Source organism: Pezoporus occidentalis, unplaced genomic scaffold (genome assembly GCF_034315485.1).
Source record: "Pezoporus occidentalis ecotype Australia unplaced genomic scaffold, CSIRO_AGI_Poc_V1 ctg27, whole genome shotgun sequence".
In the NCBI taxonomy this organism is placed as follows: Eukaryota; Metazoa; Chordata; class Aves; order Psittaciformes; family Psittacidae; genus Pezoporus; species Pezoporus occidentalis.
In genome coordinates this window covers 7,077,618-7,098,976 of record NW_026914611.1, presented here as the reverse complement: position 1 = coordinate 7,098,976, position 21,359 = coordinate 7,077,618, and the positions used below count along the sequence as shown (strand labels likewise).

The following is a 21,359-nucleotide window of genomic DNA, read 5'->3' as shown; positions in this document are numbered from 1 at the left end:
TCTCAAAATTCCAGATAGTTTCTGGAGCTTTTTGCTGCATCTTTTCCAAATTTTCCACGTACTTGTCAAATTATGGGCACCAAAATGGAAAGTTATAATCTGGTATTGTCTGCTCCAGTGCCAACTATGTTTTATCCAAAATAATCTGATTAACTTTATTTTCCACAATACTACATTGGAAACTCACATTCAGTTGTGACTCCTGGGCACTTTCTAAAAACATTATTTTTCAGAACTGAAAATTGAATAATCTCCATGTGCTTATTTAGAAATTATTCTGTTAAAAGAATATAATGCCACCTATGTCAAAGAAAGGCTTGTTCATTTACTGTCCTAAATGAAAGATAGCAACAAAAATTTTAAAATACAGAAAAAGAAGTCTTGATAACAGCAATAGACCTTGGAAATGAAGAAACAAGTTCATCCTAGCCACATAGCTCTTGCACACGAACAGCTGTTTTGGCAGACTAAAACCAGCCCAGCTGGAAACCAAGTAGTTCAGTGACCTTTGAACATTTAAATATATCCCTCCTAAAGTTTTTAAACCCTGAAATCATGCCAGAGATACCTTTTTTAGATTTACTGACCATCCTTTCCCATTCTGTGCTCTGCTTAATTCCATGTAAGTATCCAAATGTGTTGCATGGTGTTTGAAAAGCAAACCATTGTCATGGTGTTACAGTTTATAATGGGAAATATGTGTCTGACCTACTTCAATTTTGTGGTACTATCTCCTTCAACATCCAGAGCATAATCAGTGTTTTCTTGTAAACAGTGTTTTCTGTGCCTCTGTATCTGTACTTGGTCATGTCCCAGCAACATTTGCATATTTGCTTGGGAAGTTCTCAGGCTGAAAAGCCAAGCTCCAGAATACTTCGGGACAAGAATCAATGCAATTTCTCCCGCAATTTCATGACAGAAGTGGTGATGTCTGAGGAAAACTGCTGTTTTTTACAGCAGTGTGGGGTCTGAAGGCTAGGAAACTAAATGAATTTCATTAGCAGGATGACAGTATTTATATGTGATTATACATTGTGCTAAGGTTTGTGGGTTTTATTATTATTTCATTTGGCTTGGGAAGGAAAGGAATGGGAAACAATGTCACTGGGAGTTTTTTGCTGGAATAACTGAGAACTGATATGTTGTTCAGAGGCTGAGCTTTCACAGGAATGAACACTTCGTACGCTCAGGTGAAGCTGGCTTCTTAGGGGTTTCAGGAGCAGAGTGCGAGTGAGAAAAGCTGTGCCTTCTCCCGTCTGGTCCTTGGTCCTGGGCTGAGGGCATTCTCCTTTTCCTCTTCTTCTCCCCACCTCCTCCCTGTGAAACACAAGCTGATGGCAGGGCAAGAAACAGAGTGGAGAAGGAAAGGAAAATAAAAGGAGGCGAGGAAATGAGGATAGGGTAAAGAGTGCTCTGCAATCAGTCACAGTCACTGACTAGTGTTGATCCATTCCTGAATACGGATGTGTATTGGTATGCTCAGGGGGACGACGTCTAGGGCTGAAGCCCATGCTTAACACACAGTGGGAAAAACAACTTCTCTGTGATGTTCTAAAAAAGCCTATTGCCTGCATTTATTATTCCTGGGCATCCTAAACCAAACCTTGATCTTCATCCTGGGTGACTGAGCTTATTGGTGCTACAGTTTTGAGTCTGATGGAGCAGAATCATGGGGAAGAGATTTGAAAACACTCATAATGTCTGACTCAACACCACCTCATCTCAGTCATCTTTCCTCTTGCATGCATAAATTTTTTGTCTTTCTTTAATGTTGAGATTTTTACTCACAGCCAAGAGATGTTCAATCTGGAAGCTTTTTCATTTTTGAGGGAGGACTCTAAAAGAGTGTCCAAAAGAGACTGTGTGTAGATGTAAGGCAAAATAAGACTATTCACGTGACTTTAGTGAACATAGAACAAAAAATACTTCTTTATTTGGGCTGGCAACTACAATCTTTCTGCAAGCTCTGTATCTACTTGGCATTGCCAAACTTGTTACCTATCATTTGCTTTTTGGAATTGGCCATATTCCAGAAAGCAAATGGCTCTGAGATTTGGAAGAGACTAAGCGAAAACCCCTTCAGCAGCAGGTATTTTACAGCTCTGTAATCAATGCCATGCTAAAGCCTCTACACATGTATTCCAAATGTTCCAGTGTTTCTCCCTATGCCTTTCAACAGATTTGTAGTGGCCTCAGAAAGCAGAGGACTTTGGTTTAGACAACTGTAATCAGATGTTAGTACAGTCTCTTGTTTCCTATCAGTGGCATGTACACTTCATTAGTGGTGGAAAACATGGTCTTTGCAAAAAAATACTGTTTGATTTACCATTCTCTCCTGGTATTCACTACTGTTCCAACGCAATACAATTCATCATGCTAATTCTTACAAGAAAATGCATTTCTTGACAGGTGCATACCACTGCCTGACTCCTGGTTCATGATTTATAATCTTCTTAAACCACTGGTCTATTTGGGATTTGATGAAAGCAGGAGTTGTATGTTTACTGAGAAGGGCAATCATGAAAGAATAACTGCTGCATTGCTGCTTTCTTGGCTCTGGAAACTTACAGCATCTCATTCAGAGAAGAGAAACAAAGTACATTTTATAGTGTAAAATTCTTGGTCTACCCACCACACTCAGCTGCATTAAGCTGCATGACACACATACTTCATACATCTCCATCCAAAGTTCAGCTACAAGAGCACAGCCTTGTTTGGCTGTAGCTACACCGATGTCAGTGTAACTGCCCTTGGTGTCAACACCTTCCACAAAGCTGAAGTTACTCACCTGGTTTATTTCCCTTTCATATTTTTTATCCACTTCAAGTGGTTGAATACTAACACTGATTCTTGAACATAGGTAGACAGGTAATGTTTTGAAAGTTGTGCTTACAAAATGCATCTCTTATCTTCTTGAAATGAAAGCATGGAATTTGCCATTGAGTACTTTCCTTTGATAAAGCTAAGATAAGGATTTAACTACACATACAAACAATTACACAGAAATACTCATTCGAGAGGACATCTACCACTCTAGAAAAAGAAAATATGAAGGCAGTCCATATCTCTAATGTAATATGCGTATCACTAATGTGATAATTTTGCAAAAAATAAGAAATGAAAATGTGGCTAAGCAAGAAACCATGTAGGTCAAAGTGCCTTAAAAGGTTACCTTCCTGGGTAATGCTGGCAAAGACCACCTAACTCAATTTTGCAGAGGAACACAAATCTTGGAAATCGTATCTAAAAAGTAAATAGCTCTGCTAATTTGGAATGACTGTGGTGGAATGTATCTTTTGGGAATACAAAAAGAATATGATAGTTTGTCAACAAATTCCTTTGTAGTTTCTGCCTGTTCTTGATTAGCCTCTTTTTCTTCCTACGCCTGTTCTTGTGTCAGCTTTCCCTGTTTCTTGACAAGTCCTTTACTATGTGTTCATTCTGTAATGTAAAACCATGGCAGACATAGACGGATGTAATCTCAAAATGTTAGCTACCTGAGCTGCTTTGCTCCTCCTTGTGCCCACAAACTTTCTAGATGTATATTGAAAATGTGCATTTCCTGTTTCCTTAATAGCAGTAGAACATATTACTTCTGACTGTCAGAGATTACAAGTTCTTCTCCAAATAGTAATTTAAACACCAGGAACTGATGTAATTTTAAACTTGGTTTTGAAATGTGTGCTTTATGAAAGATCTGGTTCTGGGATAAAACTTAATTAAGTGGTCACAAGATGATTCAATTTAAGATAAAGGGGAAAATTAAGGTAGTTTTGCAACTAAATTCCCTGATTTTGAAAGCAGAAGTGGTGATGATTTCATAGGACTTATCACTGAAATCAGCTGAATGAAGTTTAGGGACTTGAATGTAGAAGTCTGTAACCTGCAGCTATACAAAAAAGCAGCTGAAACCTACTGGACGAATAGGAAAAAAGTGAGTACCAGAGACTATTTTAGCTTGGTAAACCACTTCTCTGTAGTACAGAATGCAGTGGGGTAACATTAGGAATGCCAAAAATCAAACTGACTCAAAGTTCACAGAGAACTTCAAAGTAAATGACAAAAGGTTTTGAGATGTACAATGTATCTGAGGACAAAGAAAGGAAAGTTGGATCAACTGTATGGAAATGTGATGCTGGTATGAACCCAAAATGAAAGGTTGGGTCCAATAACGGATGTGGGTTGTATACTAATCAATACCCAGTCAGGAGTGCCCATGCAGTTATTTGTTATGCATTGACTGAGGAGAGGTAAGTACTGCTAATGCAATTTGTAGCATCAACAGGCTGTAGAGTTCAGGCATATGTGAGGCTTAACAGAGAGCATGAAAGGGTGTTCTAAAATGGTGTTTGTCTTCTGGATTTAAGCATCCTATTTAGGGCTACAGAAAGTGTCCCAGTGAGGCCTGGATTGGTTCTGTGCTTAGTACATACCTTATACTTTGGGATGCAGCTGACTGGCTCATGGCTTCCTTAGCTAATATGGGGAAGAGCAATAAATGGAAAAAAGCAACAGTCAGTTCTGCAGAATAATGTATTAATTAAAGCAGTCAGCAAAGATTTGACTGGAATGACATCCCATTCCTTGACTTGTGTAAATCCAAACTTCCAGCTCCTAGGTAAATCCTGCAGACTCCATGACAAGTGAATTAGGGGAGCAAGTGTGCTGGAGACACACTTCAGCCTCTGTCCTTGGCATCCACACAGCTGCCAATGCAAGATTCATGATTTCAGAAAAGACGTTAGACCTGACTTTGGGGTCTAAAAAGTAAGTGATGTAGTCAGACAGGTAGACACCTAACATCATCTCATTTTTCACTTTTTGTTATACCCAGTGAAACAGGATAAAAGGCTGAAACAATTTTGGAGCCATCTAAACACAGGCTGATGTACAGAGTCTAAGCTTGTGTTATCTTTATCGCTGAAAATCAGTAAAGCAGAATAGCTTCCATCTGGCTTGTTCACCCCTCATAATTGATACCAGCGCTTAGTGGGACACAAAAAGTCCTTCTGCAGTGCACAAAACTTTTTGAGAGTCTTCAGGGTGATATTAAAGCAAAAAATGACACAGCATATTATATAATTTCCACATGAGTGAGGAAATCAATGCCTCTTGCCATACAGTGCAGAAGCAATCTGTGCAGGGTTCGCTCTGTGGATGCAGATTTGGGCTCTTTCTCCCGTGGCAATGCTTCAGTGCTTTTGTATCCTTCAGTTTCCAAAAGGTGCCTGCAGTGTGACCACGCTTCTGGAACTGCTTCTTTCTACCAGGGCCTTGAGGGAGTCACTGTCACTAGGCCAGTCTCACAAATTAAAAAATTCCTGCATCTCTAATGACTGGATCATCTGCAAAATCTTTTAATCTAATTTCCAAATGTTTCAAAGTAACAGAAGTCCCATTCTCTGCTGGAGAAAAGGAACAGCAGGTCTACCAGTTCCCATTTCTTGAACAGTTTGAATAGGAGCAGAGCTTTTACTTTCCTCAGGAGACAGCTGTAAATCTTTTGATTATCTCAGGGTTCAGATGGAGCAAAGCCAACAGATTTGCTAAGATGTTTGACCTGACCTGTATTTGGAAACTCAGGCTTGGTGTTCATGTAGATGTTATCTACTTCAAAATCTCTATCTTATGTTTTCCATGCAGTTTCAAATAGATGGAGTGCTTTAAATTGCAAGGCAGTAGTGTTACTCCTTACTTAAAATGCAAACAAAAAGCCTTTAAAAAGCCCAGGTCTTCTTTAAAACTCCACTGCAATGATTTTGTTGAAAAATCTCTAATGGATTCAGTTCAGGCATACTACAGATGTGCCACAGATTGGGCCTGTGGAGGATAACATAATAGTACTTAAGAAGTTTATTATGTCTCACAAAGTGTCCTGTAGTCACTCACAAGGTTACGTACTAAGATCCTAATATTGCAAGAACAAATTGATTTTTTTCTTGCAATTGTTTTGCAGTGATGTCAAGCGATGTCAAGCCTTAATGTGCAAGTATCATTGATCATCATTGCTCACGTTTGCAAAGCCCACAAATCTAAATAACTTAGTCATGCAGATATTTAACATTACATCATCTAAATTAATGGAGGGCCCAGGCATCTACATACCCCTGCCAGTCTCAAATCCAACGGCTGATGTCCTATATTACAACACTCCTGGGAATGCATTCAAGGTCATGGTCCTGTACAACCAAATGCAACAGGAAGAGTTAAGCTTTTTATGAATATATTAATGTCACAAGCAATAGCAGATAAAACAGAAAACAAAATTATCCGGTTCATAAAGCAGAGCTAAGTGATGTCCTAATGCTCTCACCAGCTAGTTGGTGTGTTGTAGCCACTGCCATTAGGCTGATGGCACTTTTAATGCAACAACTACATCACATTCTCGGGTCTTGTATTTGCCTGGACATGGTCCCTCTTATTTCATCAGCCAGTAGCAAGTGGCTTGGCATAGGAACCACAGTAGGCACCAGAACTGTCCAACGTGGATACATGAACACATGAAAGAGAAAAGTAAAATGTTCCCCATACTTCATGGTCTTTGCTATCTCCTCCCATTCACCTCTAACCACCCTTCATCTCAGAGTCCTCAAAGCGTGGCTCTGCCCTCAGTTTCTTCAGAAACTGCAGCAGTAACACTTCAGAGAGACAAGATGGCACAAGATGACCCACTCAATAGCTGTCTTATTCCTACCTAGTTTCTGACTACACCGGACACTCAAGAAGGAAACACCATTCACGGTACTCTGTCACCTAGACAGCCTAAAATCATGTCCGCAGCACTGCTTGATTTACAAGTACAGAAGAGGTGTTAATCTGTCAAAGGCATACCCAGCAAAACAGCATTAGCAAACAAGGCTTTTGGTGTTGGCTGGACGTCCTGTGACTCTTCTGCAGAGATGGCCCCAGCAGTCTAGCCTGCTTGCTCTGGGGGAGGGAAAAACACTTCCCAGGACTCTTAGAGAGGCATGCAGGCTGCCAGAGCTGGCAATGTGGAAAGGCACCATCCCTGACAGAAAACTAACTTTGCTCTTCCATGTCTGAGAAAAGAAATCTTTCTGGGTTTGTCCTGGAAGCATACCAAAGCCTGGTTTTGGCAGGGGGCTGTGCCTGCAACAAACTGTGAGCTCCTTCTGCAAAAACAAACATGCCTTGAGGCATACAGGGAGCTTACATATCTTGGTTTATCCTTGGGGCTTTCTCATTAGGTGCTTGTGTGTTGTTCTAACCACACTAGCTGGCTGAGTTGCCTTGGCTGAGATGGCTGCAGGCAAAAGCTATAGGCAAAAGGCCCATTTAATTCAGGAGTCTACTGTGAAAGGTACAGCCAGGAAAGTTTCATCTGATATCATGGAGTCTTTCAGACCCCCTGGCAGCCAAGTTCCACTATCCAATGACAAATTTCTGAGTTTTCTACAATGATCTGAGGGTGACAGTCCCTATGTTACTCTGTCTTGAGAGACCTACAGGGAGCATGAGGTTGTCTTTCTCTGGGTGCAGGGTAGAAGGGTCTACATTTGCGCACAACCTTTATGAGGAGAATGAAAATGTTCTGTCAGCAATGGTAACTGGCTTCTGTTGGGTTGCAAACACATCTTGTTGCAGATAGGCCTTACTGCCCAAAGTACTCCCTTCTCCTGGCTTTGCCTATGTCCCCCAAAAGAATGTGCCCTCTGGCAGCCAGTAGTCTGAGCACCTGAAAAGAGGCATACAGGCTTCCTGCCAAAAGCCAGGGATGGAGGGAAGCACGTGGCTCATTGTAGGATAGGGTGGGGAGGCAGAAAGGTCCTGCCCCACACCAGAATTTGGGCAGGCTGGGCTTATGGGAATGGGTTCAGCTCAGTGAGTCTGGCAGGGCTGCCAGGTATACCTCAGGAAATCTTTCAGGGGACAATATGGAAATCTGTTAGCCTGGTGGACTGGTGCTTGATTTTTACCTCCTGTTTTCCTATTAGACCTTGATGGATAAAGGCACAAGGTGGTTGTGTAACATGGTCAGCCAGTGCACATGGTGCACATATATGGAGTGTGTGTGGTACAGGCACCATGTGGGAGAGGTGGGGAGCATGGTACAAGTAGGATGCTACACTTTTGGGCCCTGTCACTGCAATAGCTTTGCAGCATTCACAGTGTTCTCTTAGGGAGAACTGCCTAATTGAGTAGCTCTTACTTTTTTAAAGTGGTTATTGCAGGTATTATTGGTGTTGCTCATCTTTCATACTGTGGTTAAAGCACCCGAGCAAGAAGTGTGCATTTAATGTGCATAGCAGGGATAAGTGGCATCTTATTCTTTGTAATTAAAAACCCCCACAAACAACTAAACACAAAACCACTCACATTTAAATATTTAAAATTTTATTTTTTTATTTGTCTGCTGTGATATTTCATGCCAGATCTGTTTCTGGGCAGGAGAGGAGACCAACTGGAGGGAGACAGTTGTGTGTAGCTGTTCAGGGTTGTGGATTCATCTATATCTGTGTAAGAGTAAATGAAGTGCATGCTTTTGATCTCAATTGCATCCTCTGATTAATATAGAAATGTAATAATAAAAATCTGCTTATAATAAAAATGAAAATGTTTATTATTCCAGTGCCTGTGTAGATGTTACTGATAATGCCTTTTATGTGAAAGAACATGAACAATACCAACCCTGGACTTTTAAAGAGACAAAAAAAAGGAAGAACCCCAATAGTGTGCCAAGTTTTAAAAAGAGAAACCCTTAAGGGAAAGAAAAATAGAAAGATTGAAAGGTAGAGTGAAAAAGCAAATATTAAAAAATATGAAAAAAATCTTGTCACTACCACATTCATTAGAAAAATTCTATTCTGAGTACCCTTTGTAAAATATCAAATTTTATACCCCAGCAACAAATAAGAAACATAAATAAAATCAGGAGGGTTGAATTACATTATATATTGCATCAGTTAAGTCTTGAGTTACTTGCATCCTCAGCCTATAAATGCACTGATTCTAGAAGATAAAAATGCCCTTTTATAGGAGCAGATGTAGAAATCTTTGAAACAGATACTGCCAAAATCCAGTAATAAATATAACATCCTTGATTTGAAAAGCCTACTTAGGGCAGCAATTCTCAGGTGGTTTCATGTGAGAAGAGGCATGAGCTGGGCAAGAGCTAGTGGGCCCTGGAGCTGAGGGGCAGGACTGCTGAGTTATAGCACCAGCAGGAAAAGTCAGGGATATCTGCCATGCGCCATCCAATTTTATTTCAGGAAAACCCCACATGCCGCATGTACCACAAGATTCAGAAATGCTAGTTTGGAGTCAGTTTTAAAAGAAAACATGAACCTGTAGCCCTAGAGGAGCCAAGAAATGATGCTTGCTAGTCATGGAAAAGGGATGTTGATAAAAAGCCAAATAGTGATAAATTTAAATGTGGGCCCAGAGAAATGAAATGCAGCGAGAGATTGCTTCAAGCTTAATAAATTAAAAGTTTGGGGTCTAGCAAATTTTTATCTGTATTGTTGAGTCAGTATGAAAGGAAACACAGGGAAGGGGATATGCAGGGATCAAGATATGCCAAAGAGAAAAATAAAACATAATAATAATAAAAATAAATTTTTTTTCTGAACATTCCTCAGATCATAGTTTTCTTGAAATATGTTGCAAAATGTTCAGTGGTCTTTTATGGAAGACAAGTAATTCTGGCAAGACAATTTGTTACGGATTTATGGAACTGTGTCAATAAAAATCCAAATTGAGATTGCAAAAGCAAAGAAAAATATTTTTTATGTTAAATAAAATGTTTTAATAATTCTATTTGAAATCACTTGTTCAGTCTGGAATTTCTTTTAAGATCAAAAATGCAAAGTACTCAGATTCACAGGCTGAATAAAAAGCTTTCTTCAACCTGAAATTAACCTTTTCTGTGAAATTGCCACCAAATAAGAATTAAAAAAGTATCATTCACATAGGTTCATCCATGCATCTAACCACCAAAAGAGCATCATTTTTCCACTTCCTTTACTGCTTTCACTCTCTGTCTTCTGTCATTTATTATCATTTAATCATGCCACCATTCATCCAAGCAAGAGCCGAACTGTGCTTCTTGCTGCATGATTAGGTAGCAAAACCTTTAAATTAACTGTTTCACTAAAGAAACCTATTAGATTAAAGGCATAAATATAAAAGGGTTTAATCGAATATTTATCCAGTGCAGTCAACCAGGAAAAAATGGTTGCCATGGCAGCTAAAATTTCCCTGTACAAGTGCTGGGAGCTGTGATAGTTCACTGGTCAAGCCACAAACTTGGGAGCCCCTGCTACTACAGACTTCCCCTTTGGAAGGAATGTAGGAATAGGTAGGAATGTAGCATAGGTATCTCTCTGCTTTCTTGTCTACTTGTTCAGCTGACACCAAATTTAAGTGTGTGGCGTCTTTTAAATTGCAATCTGCTAAAGAATATGTACCTTTCTGCCTTCTGTATTGGTCCCTTGTCACCAGTACAAATTAGGTCCACCCTGAACATGCTTTGCAAATGATTTTAGTATCATGTCCCATTGGGGAGATAAGGATGTGCCTAGCCTAAGCATTTTGCTTTATGACCTGTAATAGTTCTCAGCTTGAAGTAAAATTCTAAACTTATGTACTGGCTATTGTAAGGCAGCATGAGCAGAAACTGAAATGCAGGCTTATACAGGCATTTATGGAATTAGGCTGTCATATCACCACAACGAGAACTGTTTCCATGTTTCTTTTGTAATGATGCCACACCTTTACAGAAAACTACATTATGTGAAATGTCACCTCGTTCACATAAAAGTGACAACATGTGTCACTTTATATGCGATCTGGACTCCCAGCAGCTTAAATCCTCCTGAATAAGTAAGAGTTGCAGAGATGCTTAGTGATGTATTTCATATTTAGACTTACCTGAAGGGTTGTACAAAGAATGGGAAAAGGCTCTGGAGCTCACTGGGAGCCCAGTAGGATGCTAGTTTTGTTTTCATTTCCAAAAGTCCTATTTACTCCTATTTACCTGTTTGAGTGCTCACACTCTAATTTATGTTTAGATATGTCCAACAAAACATCTGGGTGTACTGAGTCACTCCTGCTGAACAGAAACTCTGCAGGAGGAAGTGGAGAGCACTAACCCAGTTCACCTACTTACAAATGTTTCAATGCAGAAATTAATAATGCCACACTTCTCTTATTCTGGGTGGGCTTTCTCCCTTCAAAGAATGACCTTCCTATAAGGGAATATAATTCTTACAAAATTACTAAAGGAAAATATTTTTTTAAATTTTTGCAGGTTAAATGACTCATTCAAAAGGTCATTATTTAATGTGTAGAACAAAAGCTGGCAAGATTATTCTTATTCTTTTCCTGTGATAATGTAGCTTCTGGGAATGCTGCTCCTGAAGAAGAAGCACTATGCCAGTACTAGACAATTAAAGAATGAAAAGGATAGTCAATGACCAGAGGAGCTCAGCATTAAACTATGAAGACAGTGATTTGTCCAATCCTCTTGTAAACTCTGCATTATAAAGATTACTTCTTAGGAAAATGACTGTTCACTAAGGTTTTTTAATCTCCATTTTCCTCTGTTGAGAGGGACAGGAAGGAAGAGACATCAGCATAAGTGTCATGGTGGAGGGGGGATTCAAAAGAGCTCATCTACATTGCTAGAAGCATGGCAGGTTTATGGAAAACTAATTCAGTCACAGGCTCCTGTTAAGTGTTGCCTGCACTTAGGAGGTAGGAAGCTTTGGTGTTTCCTTTTAGTTACTGCCAGAGAGAGAGGTAGTGCTTTTGTGCAATCCTCTGATGGCTGGTCATCTCCTTTGAAGATGACCTGGAGAAGAAAGGAGCACACATGGTAGCACTGACTTTCTGTGTCAGGAGGGACGATAGTGTAGCATTTGCCTGCTGTGGAGTGTATTTTGAAGGGTATAAAATGCATTTAGTTACAGAAACAGAATTATAGCGATATAGCCTAAAGCCATCCCATGCACAGAGATATGAGCCTATAAATACACACACAAATCTACCCTACCTATTACTGCCTGGTCACAACCAAGGGAATTTGTAAGAGTTTACTCTCTGTCAAACTGGTCTTGAATTTCAGTTGTTGTCAGGACCTGATGCATATTGGTGGCATCTATTTGACACTTCACCATCTGCTGGTCATTTTAGTATCTGACACAACCATCCTCCTTCCCCGTCCCCCTTCCATGGTTAACCTCACCTCTTTTATCGTGCTTGGTCTTCTACCCTTCTACCTCATTTTCCTTGCTTCTCCCTCTGGCACCAGTTTGGATTCACATCCTCTGCAAGCCTTGGAGAATACTTGCCCCCTTCTTACATACAGCCTTTCTTCTGTTCTTATTCTCTGTGGTTCATCTACCAGTCCTTACTACCACAACTGTTGTTCTTATGCTGACATTTCTAACTTCATGGTTATTTCTGCTTGTGCTGTGCCTCTTCTGAAAACATCCACAGCCTTTTTATGTCTTTCTGATCTAGGGTATAAAGGTTGAAAGGCCGTCAGAATGAAGATGCAGGCAGAGGATTTTATCAGAGAAGTAAGAATTGTCTGGTAAGGATGAAGACACTGATAAAGAAAAAGATTAAAATTTAATGAATGCAAATATGGCCACAGGATTCCCAGGAATGCTTTGCAATTTAAAAGCAAAAGGAAAAGGTGCATATGTGTAAGTTTACATATGGCCAGTTCAAGTCATAGCATGGGAGTGCTCCCAGATCTCTCACCAACACTAACCTTTTGCACATTAGCAAACACAAGTACCTCTTATCTCTCACAGAATAGGACACTGTGAGTTAGTTTGGTGTGATGCATCTGAGACCATGACATTCCCCTCTCTTTTTTACATTTACCCACCTGCCTGTTCTCTCTAGGCTACACCCACTCTCGGGCATGAAGTCCTCGGCCCACAGGAAGTACCATGAAGTACAGAATACAAGGTGCACATCCCCAAGGTAACAGAGAGTACTGTAAACACGTATCTGTGGTCTGTTCTCTGCTTTGCCTTCCATAAACTATAGCTAGATTCAAGTTCCCAGTGCTTGCCTTCCAAGGGCACTGTTGCTTGCTCTCAGAGATCTAAATAAATGCCTAAATGACTCATGCAAACATCTTTCCACCACAGAGGAAACAGAATGTCCCTCTGTAAGAGCAAGCTTTCCTATGTAGAAGACAAAGTTTTCCACCTTAGTTTGTCTGAGGCTAAGAAACAGTCACAGCAAGGGAACACTAAGGAAGACCTCACTGCCTTTTGCGCTAACCACAATATGTAATGCTTCAGGCTTTTTTTTCTAAACCTAAACACAGCTGTGGGCATATTAGCTTGAAGTTGCACTAAATCAAAACAGATTGAGAGCAAGAATAAACAACACTTGACGTATTAGTCATGGTACTTAAGATATTGCTAGAAGATACCCAGATTCAACAGTGATTAAGATGTTGTAAGAATATACACACAGAAAAACAGTGGGTATGTAAATATCCTTGGTGCCTGTGAGGCAATATTTATAGGCATTTGAATCATAGGTTGTAAATTAGGTTGGAATTAGGTTGGAAAAGACCCTTAAAATCATCAGGTCCAACTGTTAACCCAACACTGCCTGTCCAACAAGAAACCATGTCCCAGATGCCACATCCAAACATCTTTTAAATCCCTCCAGGTATAGTGACTCCACAACTTCCCTGGGCAGCCTGTTCCAGTGCTTGGCAACCCTTTCAGGAAAGACATTTTTCCTAATATCCAACCTAAACCTCCCCTGACACAACTTGAGGCCATTCCCTCTTGTCCTGTCACTTGCTACCTAGGGAAAAAGAGATTGACACTGACCTCGGTACAACCTCCGTTCAGGTAGTTGCAGAGAGCAAGAAGGTCTCCCCTGATCCTCCTTTTCTCCAGACTAAGCAATCTGTGGTACTTAGTTTTGCTTAAATTTACCATTTTAATGTAAACCAAATAAAGAAATTAGCACAAATATAATACAGTAATTATATTACAAACATTATAAAACTCTGGCTCACAAAATGCATGTGATTCAGAAAAATCTTTCTGTATTCTTCTTATGTAGTCCACCCTTGCTTGAAATACTCCAGACACATTAGGCAGCCAAAAAAGAATTGAGAAGAGCCTTGCAAGTGGTGTGTGGTTAGGTGAGGAGGATATGACGATATCCTGCAGGCCAAGGATATGTGCACTCCAAAAATTGCCTTTTGGGAGCTCTGCATTGGCAGGTAACTGGTGGTCTGCTGAGAGCTGTGTCCAGTAGTGTCAGAGAAAGTTCTCTTTCTTCTTTTTCTGATGCCCCAGAAAAGTTGGAATTCTGTGTGACCCAGACAAAAAGTCAGGCTGTGGACCTACACATGCTAGACCCTGGTGAGGCAGCTGAGAACTAAGGAAGACCTAGCGGTAATAGTGTTGACAGACTGCACTAGCCAAGGCTGAGAGCAACTATGTTTGCAGTCATTTGACATTGTTTGTGTTCTGATTTGACTGTCCATACTTCATAGTAAGTGCCTCATATCCAGGTCACAAAATATGTGACATACTTTGAAGATGGCTCTGCTGGTCTTAGCTTATTTCTTTTAGAACAGAACTGCATTTCCCATTTTCATGGGTCTCTAGCTTTCCACTAAAGTATTGAAAACTGGGTAAAGCATCCTCTTCTTTCTCGGCATAAACATGAAGAATAATTATGATTTTTTTATTATTTTTAATTATTATTATCTTCCTGCATGCAGTGTCTTACTAGAATGCCTGGTCTCTGTCTGTGCCTTCTGTTATTGAAAGCTAACAGTATATGCACACCCAGTGGTATTTGACTTTGCATTGTGAGGTTCTTATTGAAGGTAGAAATCAAGTTTTCAGAGTGCAGTGTGAGTGTGTTTCTTTCGCTATTAAAATTTATGTGAGTGCTTAATTTTGGGACCTCTAAATATTACTGCACCTGGCAGTACTCTAGCTATTTTCCATCTTCATCCAGGATGCTGGATGGCATTAGGCTTTTGCTTAGGCCATTGCTGGCAGCAAATACTATCCAGGCATCTCAGAGAAAAGTGAAAAAAAAACAAACCAAATATATTTTTTAGGGTCATTGTTACTGGAAGAAATTTGAAGATCTCTAGTGTATAGATCTGAAAGTGCATACATCTATAGATCTGAAGTCACCATCTGCAATTACTATTTTGAGGTTGGAAGTACTGTCTTATAACAGAATAATTTGTTTTAATTATGTCCGACCTCCCATCATAGTTGGTAACCCCAGGAGGGCAAAAGCCACACTGTGCCACTCAATTTAAGCAAGCATTTCTGTGGCTTTATGTTACAGAAGGAAAAAAAACTCAGATCTATGTAGTAACCTATGAATTTGTCTGTGTTGTCGTCTGTTCCCTGGCTGCTGCAAAAAATAACTGTCTTAAACATAAGTCTGGGAATGCCAAATGAAATACGATGAGGATCCAGATGATCTTGACAGTGACGTTTGGTTATGAAAAGTGACTTACATGACTTTTCTTCTCAACCTTATTGCTTATTTGCATTACTACTAGAGGGAAAGGAATTCTTCTGGGAAGAAAGGCAGTTTTGTTTGAGCATTCGTACGTTGTCTATTTTTCTGACTTTAGCAGAGAAGCAGAGTGGCTTTCAGAACAACCAGAAACATCTGGGACATAATGGTGGACCTGCTGACTGTTTTGCTGTGTAACCTGTAAATGCCTGAGTGCTCATGATCTGCTTTTTCCTTTCTTCTTTACTCCTCAGGCAAGGGAAACCTTCCATGGTTCCACTTTGATGTCTCTTCTCTCCCTCTTGCCTATTCAGGTTGACACTAAACTAAACAGATCATGCAACAGAAACCATGTTGTGTAAATGAATGTGGAAAATGCAAGAGAATGCTGTAATCAAGAAAAGCTTTGAAAGAAGCACAGGTTTTACTAACTCAATCGGAAGAATGTTGTTTGTCTGTTCCTTGTCACTTTTGAAAACAGAGGTTTCTAACCAAAGCCACTTGAATTCTGCATTTTTCAGTGTTGTATGTCCTAAATGTTGCTGTAGAAAATTAAGACAAAATTCATACTCGGATTAAAAGGATCTTTTGATCCTGCAATCTGTACCTCAAGGGCACAGTATCACTGCAATCAGACCTACATGAATGGAAGTGGAAATCAACCATTCACCTCCAGGCTCTGAGAAGACATTTTAAAAAATAATTTCCCCTTTGTTGTGTGGAAGTTGTGACAAAACCCTGGCAATCTTGCCTAGTCAAATGAGTCCATGGGCACTGGCATTCACAGAAAACACAGATGTCAGGAGGTCAGCTAATCCACTTTCTACCCTTGGATTTAGGTTGCCTATGTTGAGCAAACATCATGACAGAGATTATAGAAACACAGAATCTTAGAATATCTCAAATTGGAAAGGACCCAGAAGGATCATTGAGTCCAACTCCCTGTTCCTAGCAGAAACAATCTAATCTATTTTTTAAATGTCAGGGATGAGAAGTCTTCATTTCCCTAGGCCATCAGTCAGTCTGCACAATACTTACACAAGTTTGTTTTCTGTTTGCTGACTCACCCTTGCCCTGAAACTAGTTCAATTTAATTTTTCTGTTTCTGTAATTCACTGTTGCTTGGAGATTATCCTGGGCTGTGTGGGCTAGTATTAAGCTAAAAAAGCAAGAGATCAGGATAGGAAAAAGGCAAATGAAGGGCAAGATTTTCTGCAACATACTGTTTGAAAGAGAATGTAAAGAAAGACTTTGCTCTTCAGAAGCTGTATTATCAATATTAGAGATGTGGGTTAAAAAAATGAACACTTAAAACAGTAATGAATAGAAGCAGGAAGTTTAATGTCTATTACCTCGTGAGACTAGAACAGTGAAATAAACTCTTAGCTTCTTAGGAATATAGGAGGGAGGGCTATGTGGCTCAGGACAGCAATATTGTAAAAACATGTTATTTGGTGTTTTAACTAATAGCACAGGGAGCTGCTGCTGAAGGCCTGCTGCAAGCTCATCCAGATTATTGGACAAAAATATCAGTCTCTATCTGTGCAAGAAGTATGGAGACAAAATTGTTAGGGGGTAGGCATGTAAATTTTAACTTTATTACAACATTTTCTGATACTTTTCTACTGCATCAAATATTTAATAGAAAGTAACTGGTTTTGAATCTTAGCAGATAATCAATACAAACTATTTGCTATGGATAAATGATTTTAACATAGCTTTGTGTAAAGCAAGTAAGTGGACATCCAAACATCAAAAGAACTAAAGTATGAAAGTTATCAGAAATATATAGTGTGTGTGTATGTGTGTGTGTGTGTGTGTGACAATTAGAAAGACAAATGTGAATGGAAATTAAAAGTTCTTTAGGGAGAATCATATAGGCCAAAATAACCTTATTGTGGTAGTCAAAGATGGAGAGGACTCTGGCTTAAACCCCAGACTGATTCAGAAGTGAAGATGGTAAGGGTGAGATTCAGTAGTTTAAACATAGGCACCCACTGTCAATTATAAGGCATCAGACACATGAGCATGGGATGAGCAGATGTAACACAGTTAAGGGAAGACCTGAAACCCGGAGTGGTAACTTGTGCCAGAGTGGAATACCCCACCATGTCTAAGATGGAAGAAGGCACCTCTGCTTAAACACCTGAACTGCACCTTAATTTAAAGAGAATGAGTAAGTCAATTAGTATAAATAAGAAACTGTGGCATGTATAAAATTAACATGGAGATGTAGTAAAAGGTATGAGGAAAATAGAGATGGCTAGTGGGGTAGCAAGAAGAAATGGGAAGAGAAGCTGAGGAAGACTATTGGTATCTCACTCTGATCACCAGATTGAAATAGCAAAACTACTTACAGCTTGGTTCTGCAGCACTGACATTTGTGTTCTGCAGCTTAACAACAACAGGCTGCTATGTCTGTGTTGCAGAAGGATGAGAAGTGACTCTCGTGGATATGTCAGTGAGATGATGAAACAGGCCACCGGATAGTGACAAGCTGGGCTCACAGCCAGTGGGACAGCCTGCGTTCTTGCCTGTGGCATGGCAGCAAATAAGGCTGCCTGTTTGCTTTCTCAGGCAGGCATACAGTCTGCCTTTCTGCCTGGCTTCAATCAAAAAAACATTAAACTCAAACAATGTATTGTTGTAAAGCCTTCACATTCTGCTATCATAGCTTGTCTCTGGGAAACTACTCCCTCTGATGTCTTTCAAACATCTTTGAATCTGACTCTGTCCCTAATACTGCCTCAGAGACATCATGTAGTGCTCAGCAAATCTTTAATGCATTCTTTTCAGACACACTCATGCGCATGTCTTGGTTCTCTAGGTGTCTCTCAAGGCCCTGCGGTATGACGTGGTGAAATTGTTCAGCCCTGAAATCAATGGCTGCTTGCCTGAAAGGGAAAGGTTATAGTGCTACATCCTCCACAAGAGTAAGCTTTCCTATTGCATAATAGGAATTTCCTATTACATAATCCTAGTGAAGTTCCTATTGTATAACAGGGATCAGTGGCTATATTTCACCTTAAGGTCCACACTCTTTTTCATTCACCATCTGGGATTCGGTTGAAACTGCCCAATTATCTTCTCAGGGTTCTCAGAACAGCAGTTTGTGAACTCCTGGTACTTTAGTGATAAGTGCCACAGAAAATGCACATGAAGAAACTAGTCAGTCTGACTGCATTTAAAATGAGAAGAGAGTAGAGGAAGGGCTTCAAGCCACACATCATACAGATGCCTATTGAGTGACTATGGTCTTTCTTGTGCAGTGAATAAACAGGGAATCTTGTGTGTTTTCATGTTGTGACACCCTCTGTGATTGTAGAATTGATTTCCTTAGCACAATGTATATGCATAACAGGTTTAATTCAGATGCCACTGCCTTAATTTGTCCATTATCCTATTTGAGTAGTTGGCTTTGCTAGACTGTTACCCGTATTGCAGATTTACTAACCCACACTTTGATTAGTTTGTTTATATCTTGCTTTTCTCTCTCTCTCTAAACCAGAAAGAATATTATTAATTTCATTACTCTGTTATTTTCCCTTCCCCTTCCCATCCATACACAGTCTCAGATTTTCTTGAGCATCTTAGTTGCTAATTGCTTCACACTTCTTTATTACTGCATTGGTTTCTAATGGTTATTTGCACACTTGACAGGCAGAGTTACAGATTCATTTAGCTTTCGGGGTATTATGGGGTTTGTTGAATTTTATTTTCCCCTTCCTTTTTAATTTTTCCTTCTCCAAGAATTTGCAGGGTGTTTTGTTTTGGACTTATAAGTAAACACTACTACCTATTTTAAAACCCAGTAGTGCCAACATTTGCTGCTGATAAGTCTGGCAAAGGAAAAATGTACTTCTTAAGGTTTGATCTTTGTCCTTTTCCTAACATTACAATCATGCTGCAGAAAAATTACTTTAATATTTTGCTTTAATACTTTTAACTGCATTTTAAAAATAAATTACATGTTCATGAGCAGTATTCTATTTCCTTGCCCAAACTAAGAAATGTTTGAATAATCTTTCATTGCATATCTACTTCACAAAGGTAATGTTTCATGAAGTCAGTTTTAGATTTACATTTTCCTTTCTCTTACTGCTTGACCCAAAGTTTATTGGTGGTTTGGGACTTGCACTGGGCTGTCATACCTTTTAAGTCTCCTATCGGTACCAAGTTAGACAAATTTGCTTCACAGAAATCTAAACCGGACAGATTTTGCTGATGGGCAGGGCTTTTTTTTTTGTATGTTTTGGGAGATGATTTAAATTAATTATTCAGGTTCTGGAATACATGTCCTTTCAAACCACTGCACCATTTCTGTAAGTTTATTTCCTTGTTTTAATCTGGAAGGATCACAGGCAGTTGTTGACAGGTGTACTACTTAGTGCTTGCAAAATCCTGTGGCATGTTGTCTATGCTCAAGCAGCGCATGCTGCTCCCAACCTCATCAGTGTTCACTGACAGCAAGCTTAAGCTTGATTTGTCTGACTTATGGCTATCATAACATCCTTGCAAGCGTGAACTGCTGCTGTTCCTTCAATAATACAGTGTGGCCCAGACTCTACCCCTTTTTTATCTCAACAACATGTCAATTCCAATGCCTCTGAGGTCAGACGCCACCCCTGTAAACTGTTTCACTGGCAATGCATTTTAGTGGGAAGAGACAGGGCTGGTTGCTGATGGGGGCATGAGATGAATACACAGAACATAAGGGTGGCACTTGTCTTGGGGCTGGCTTAGCTGGGCTGGGAAGGAGCTCAGGAGTTCAGGGTTGTGATTAGTTGTACGAAGTCTGGTTGGAGGATATAGCTGTGTATATCAGGGGTCAACACTAGGTTCAACCTGAAATACAGGAGATTCCTTCTGAACATTGTGAGGGTGGTCAAGCACTGGCACATGCTGCCCAGACAAGTTATGGAGACCTTGGAGATCTTCAAAATCTATCTGGGCATGGTCCTGACAGCTGCCTTTAGGCTATCCTGCTCAAGCAGCAGGGTTGGACCAGATGACCTCAGAGGTCCCTTCCAACCGCAGCCATCCTGTGACTCTGAGACCACAGAAAAATAGCCAGTATGTCAGGGACCCATATTGCCAATTACACTGTCATGCAGATCAGCAGTTGTTTGTTAAAGATACATGTCCCGCATGTCACTTGCAGTTTCCTCTACTCTCTTCAATTGTACTCCCTGTGGCAAGCACAGTGGTAGTACTGGAGAGGAGTCTGGTGGTCACTTGCTGAACTTTTGAGAATGGCTTCAAGGATTTCTGCAAGGTACCACCTCCTGGAATATTTAATTACTACTACTAGCTACTCTTTCCTTTGTACCATCAAACTATCCTAAATGTTGTTAAACGATGAGGAGTCTTTTTGTTTTTATTTTTTATTTTTTTACAGAATCATAGAATCACAGAATGGTTTGGGTTGGAAGGGACCTTAAAGATCATCCAGTTTCAACCTCTGCCATGGACAGGGACACCTTTCACTAGACCAGGGTGCTCAAAGCCCCATCCAACCTGGCCTTGAACACTGCCAGGGATGGGGCAATAGAACCATCTGCAACATCTGGGAAGGAGAGGTGACAGCAAGCATTGCTGGTGATATTTGGTCCTATTAAGTGGACTCACTCTTGACCCTCAGTGTGTTTTTCTACCCCAAAAGGTGCTTGGCACCGTGCTCTTCGAGGAGATGCATTCCATCTGGAAAGGACACACATAGAGGCGAGAAACCAGGGACGGAAGAGCAGAGTAACCCCAGCACAAGGCCGGCCCCACGCTGAGGTGACCCACCGCCGCCCGGCGCCGGTGCGGCCCTCTTCCCCCGCCAGTGGAGACGCAGCCAGCCTGAGGGCGCTTCC

The 21,359-nt window shown here is 40.3% G+C and overlaps 1 long non-coding RNA gene across 2 annotated transcripts; it reads right to left on the bottom strand.

Moving 5' to 3' along the window:
• Positions 1-1,192: 1,192 nt before the first annotated feature.
• On the bottom strand, positions 1,193-21,270 carry LOC134166705 (uncharacterized). Of its 2 annotated transcripts, XR_009965960.1 has the most exons (5): positions 21,156-21,270; positions 11,129-11,207; positions 6,106-6,179; positions 1,789-1,859; positions 1,193-1,317 (listed from the first exon to the last, which is right to left on the bottom strand). It is a non-coding gene; the product is annotated as an uncharacterized LOC134166705 (long non-coding RNA). The 2 variants fall into 2 exon arrangements; XR_009965959.1 differs by lacking the exon at positions 21,156-21,270 and having other exon boundaries at positions 11,129-11,490.
• Between the last annotated feature and the right edge of the window lie 89 nt (positions 21,271-21,359).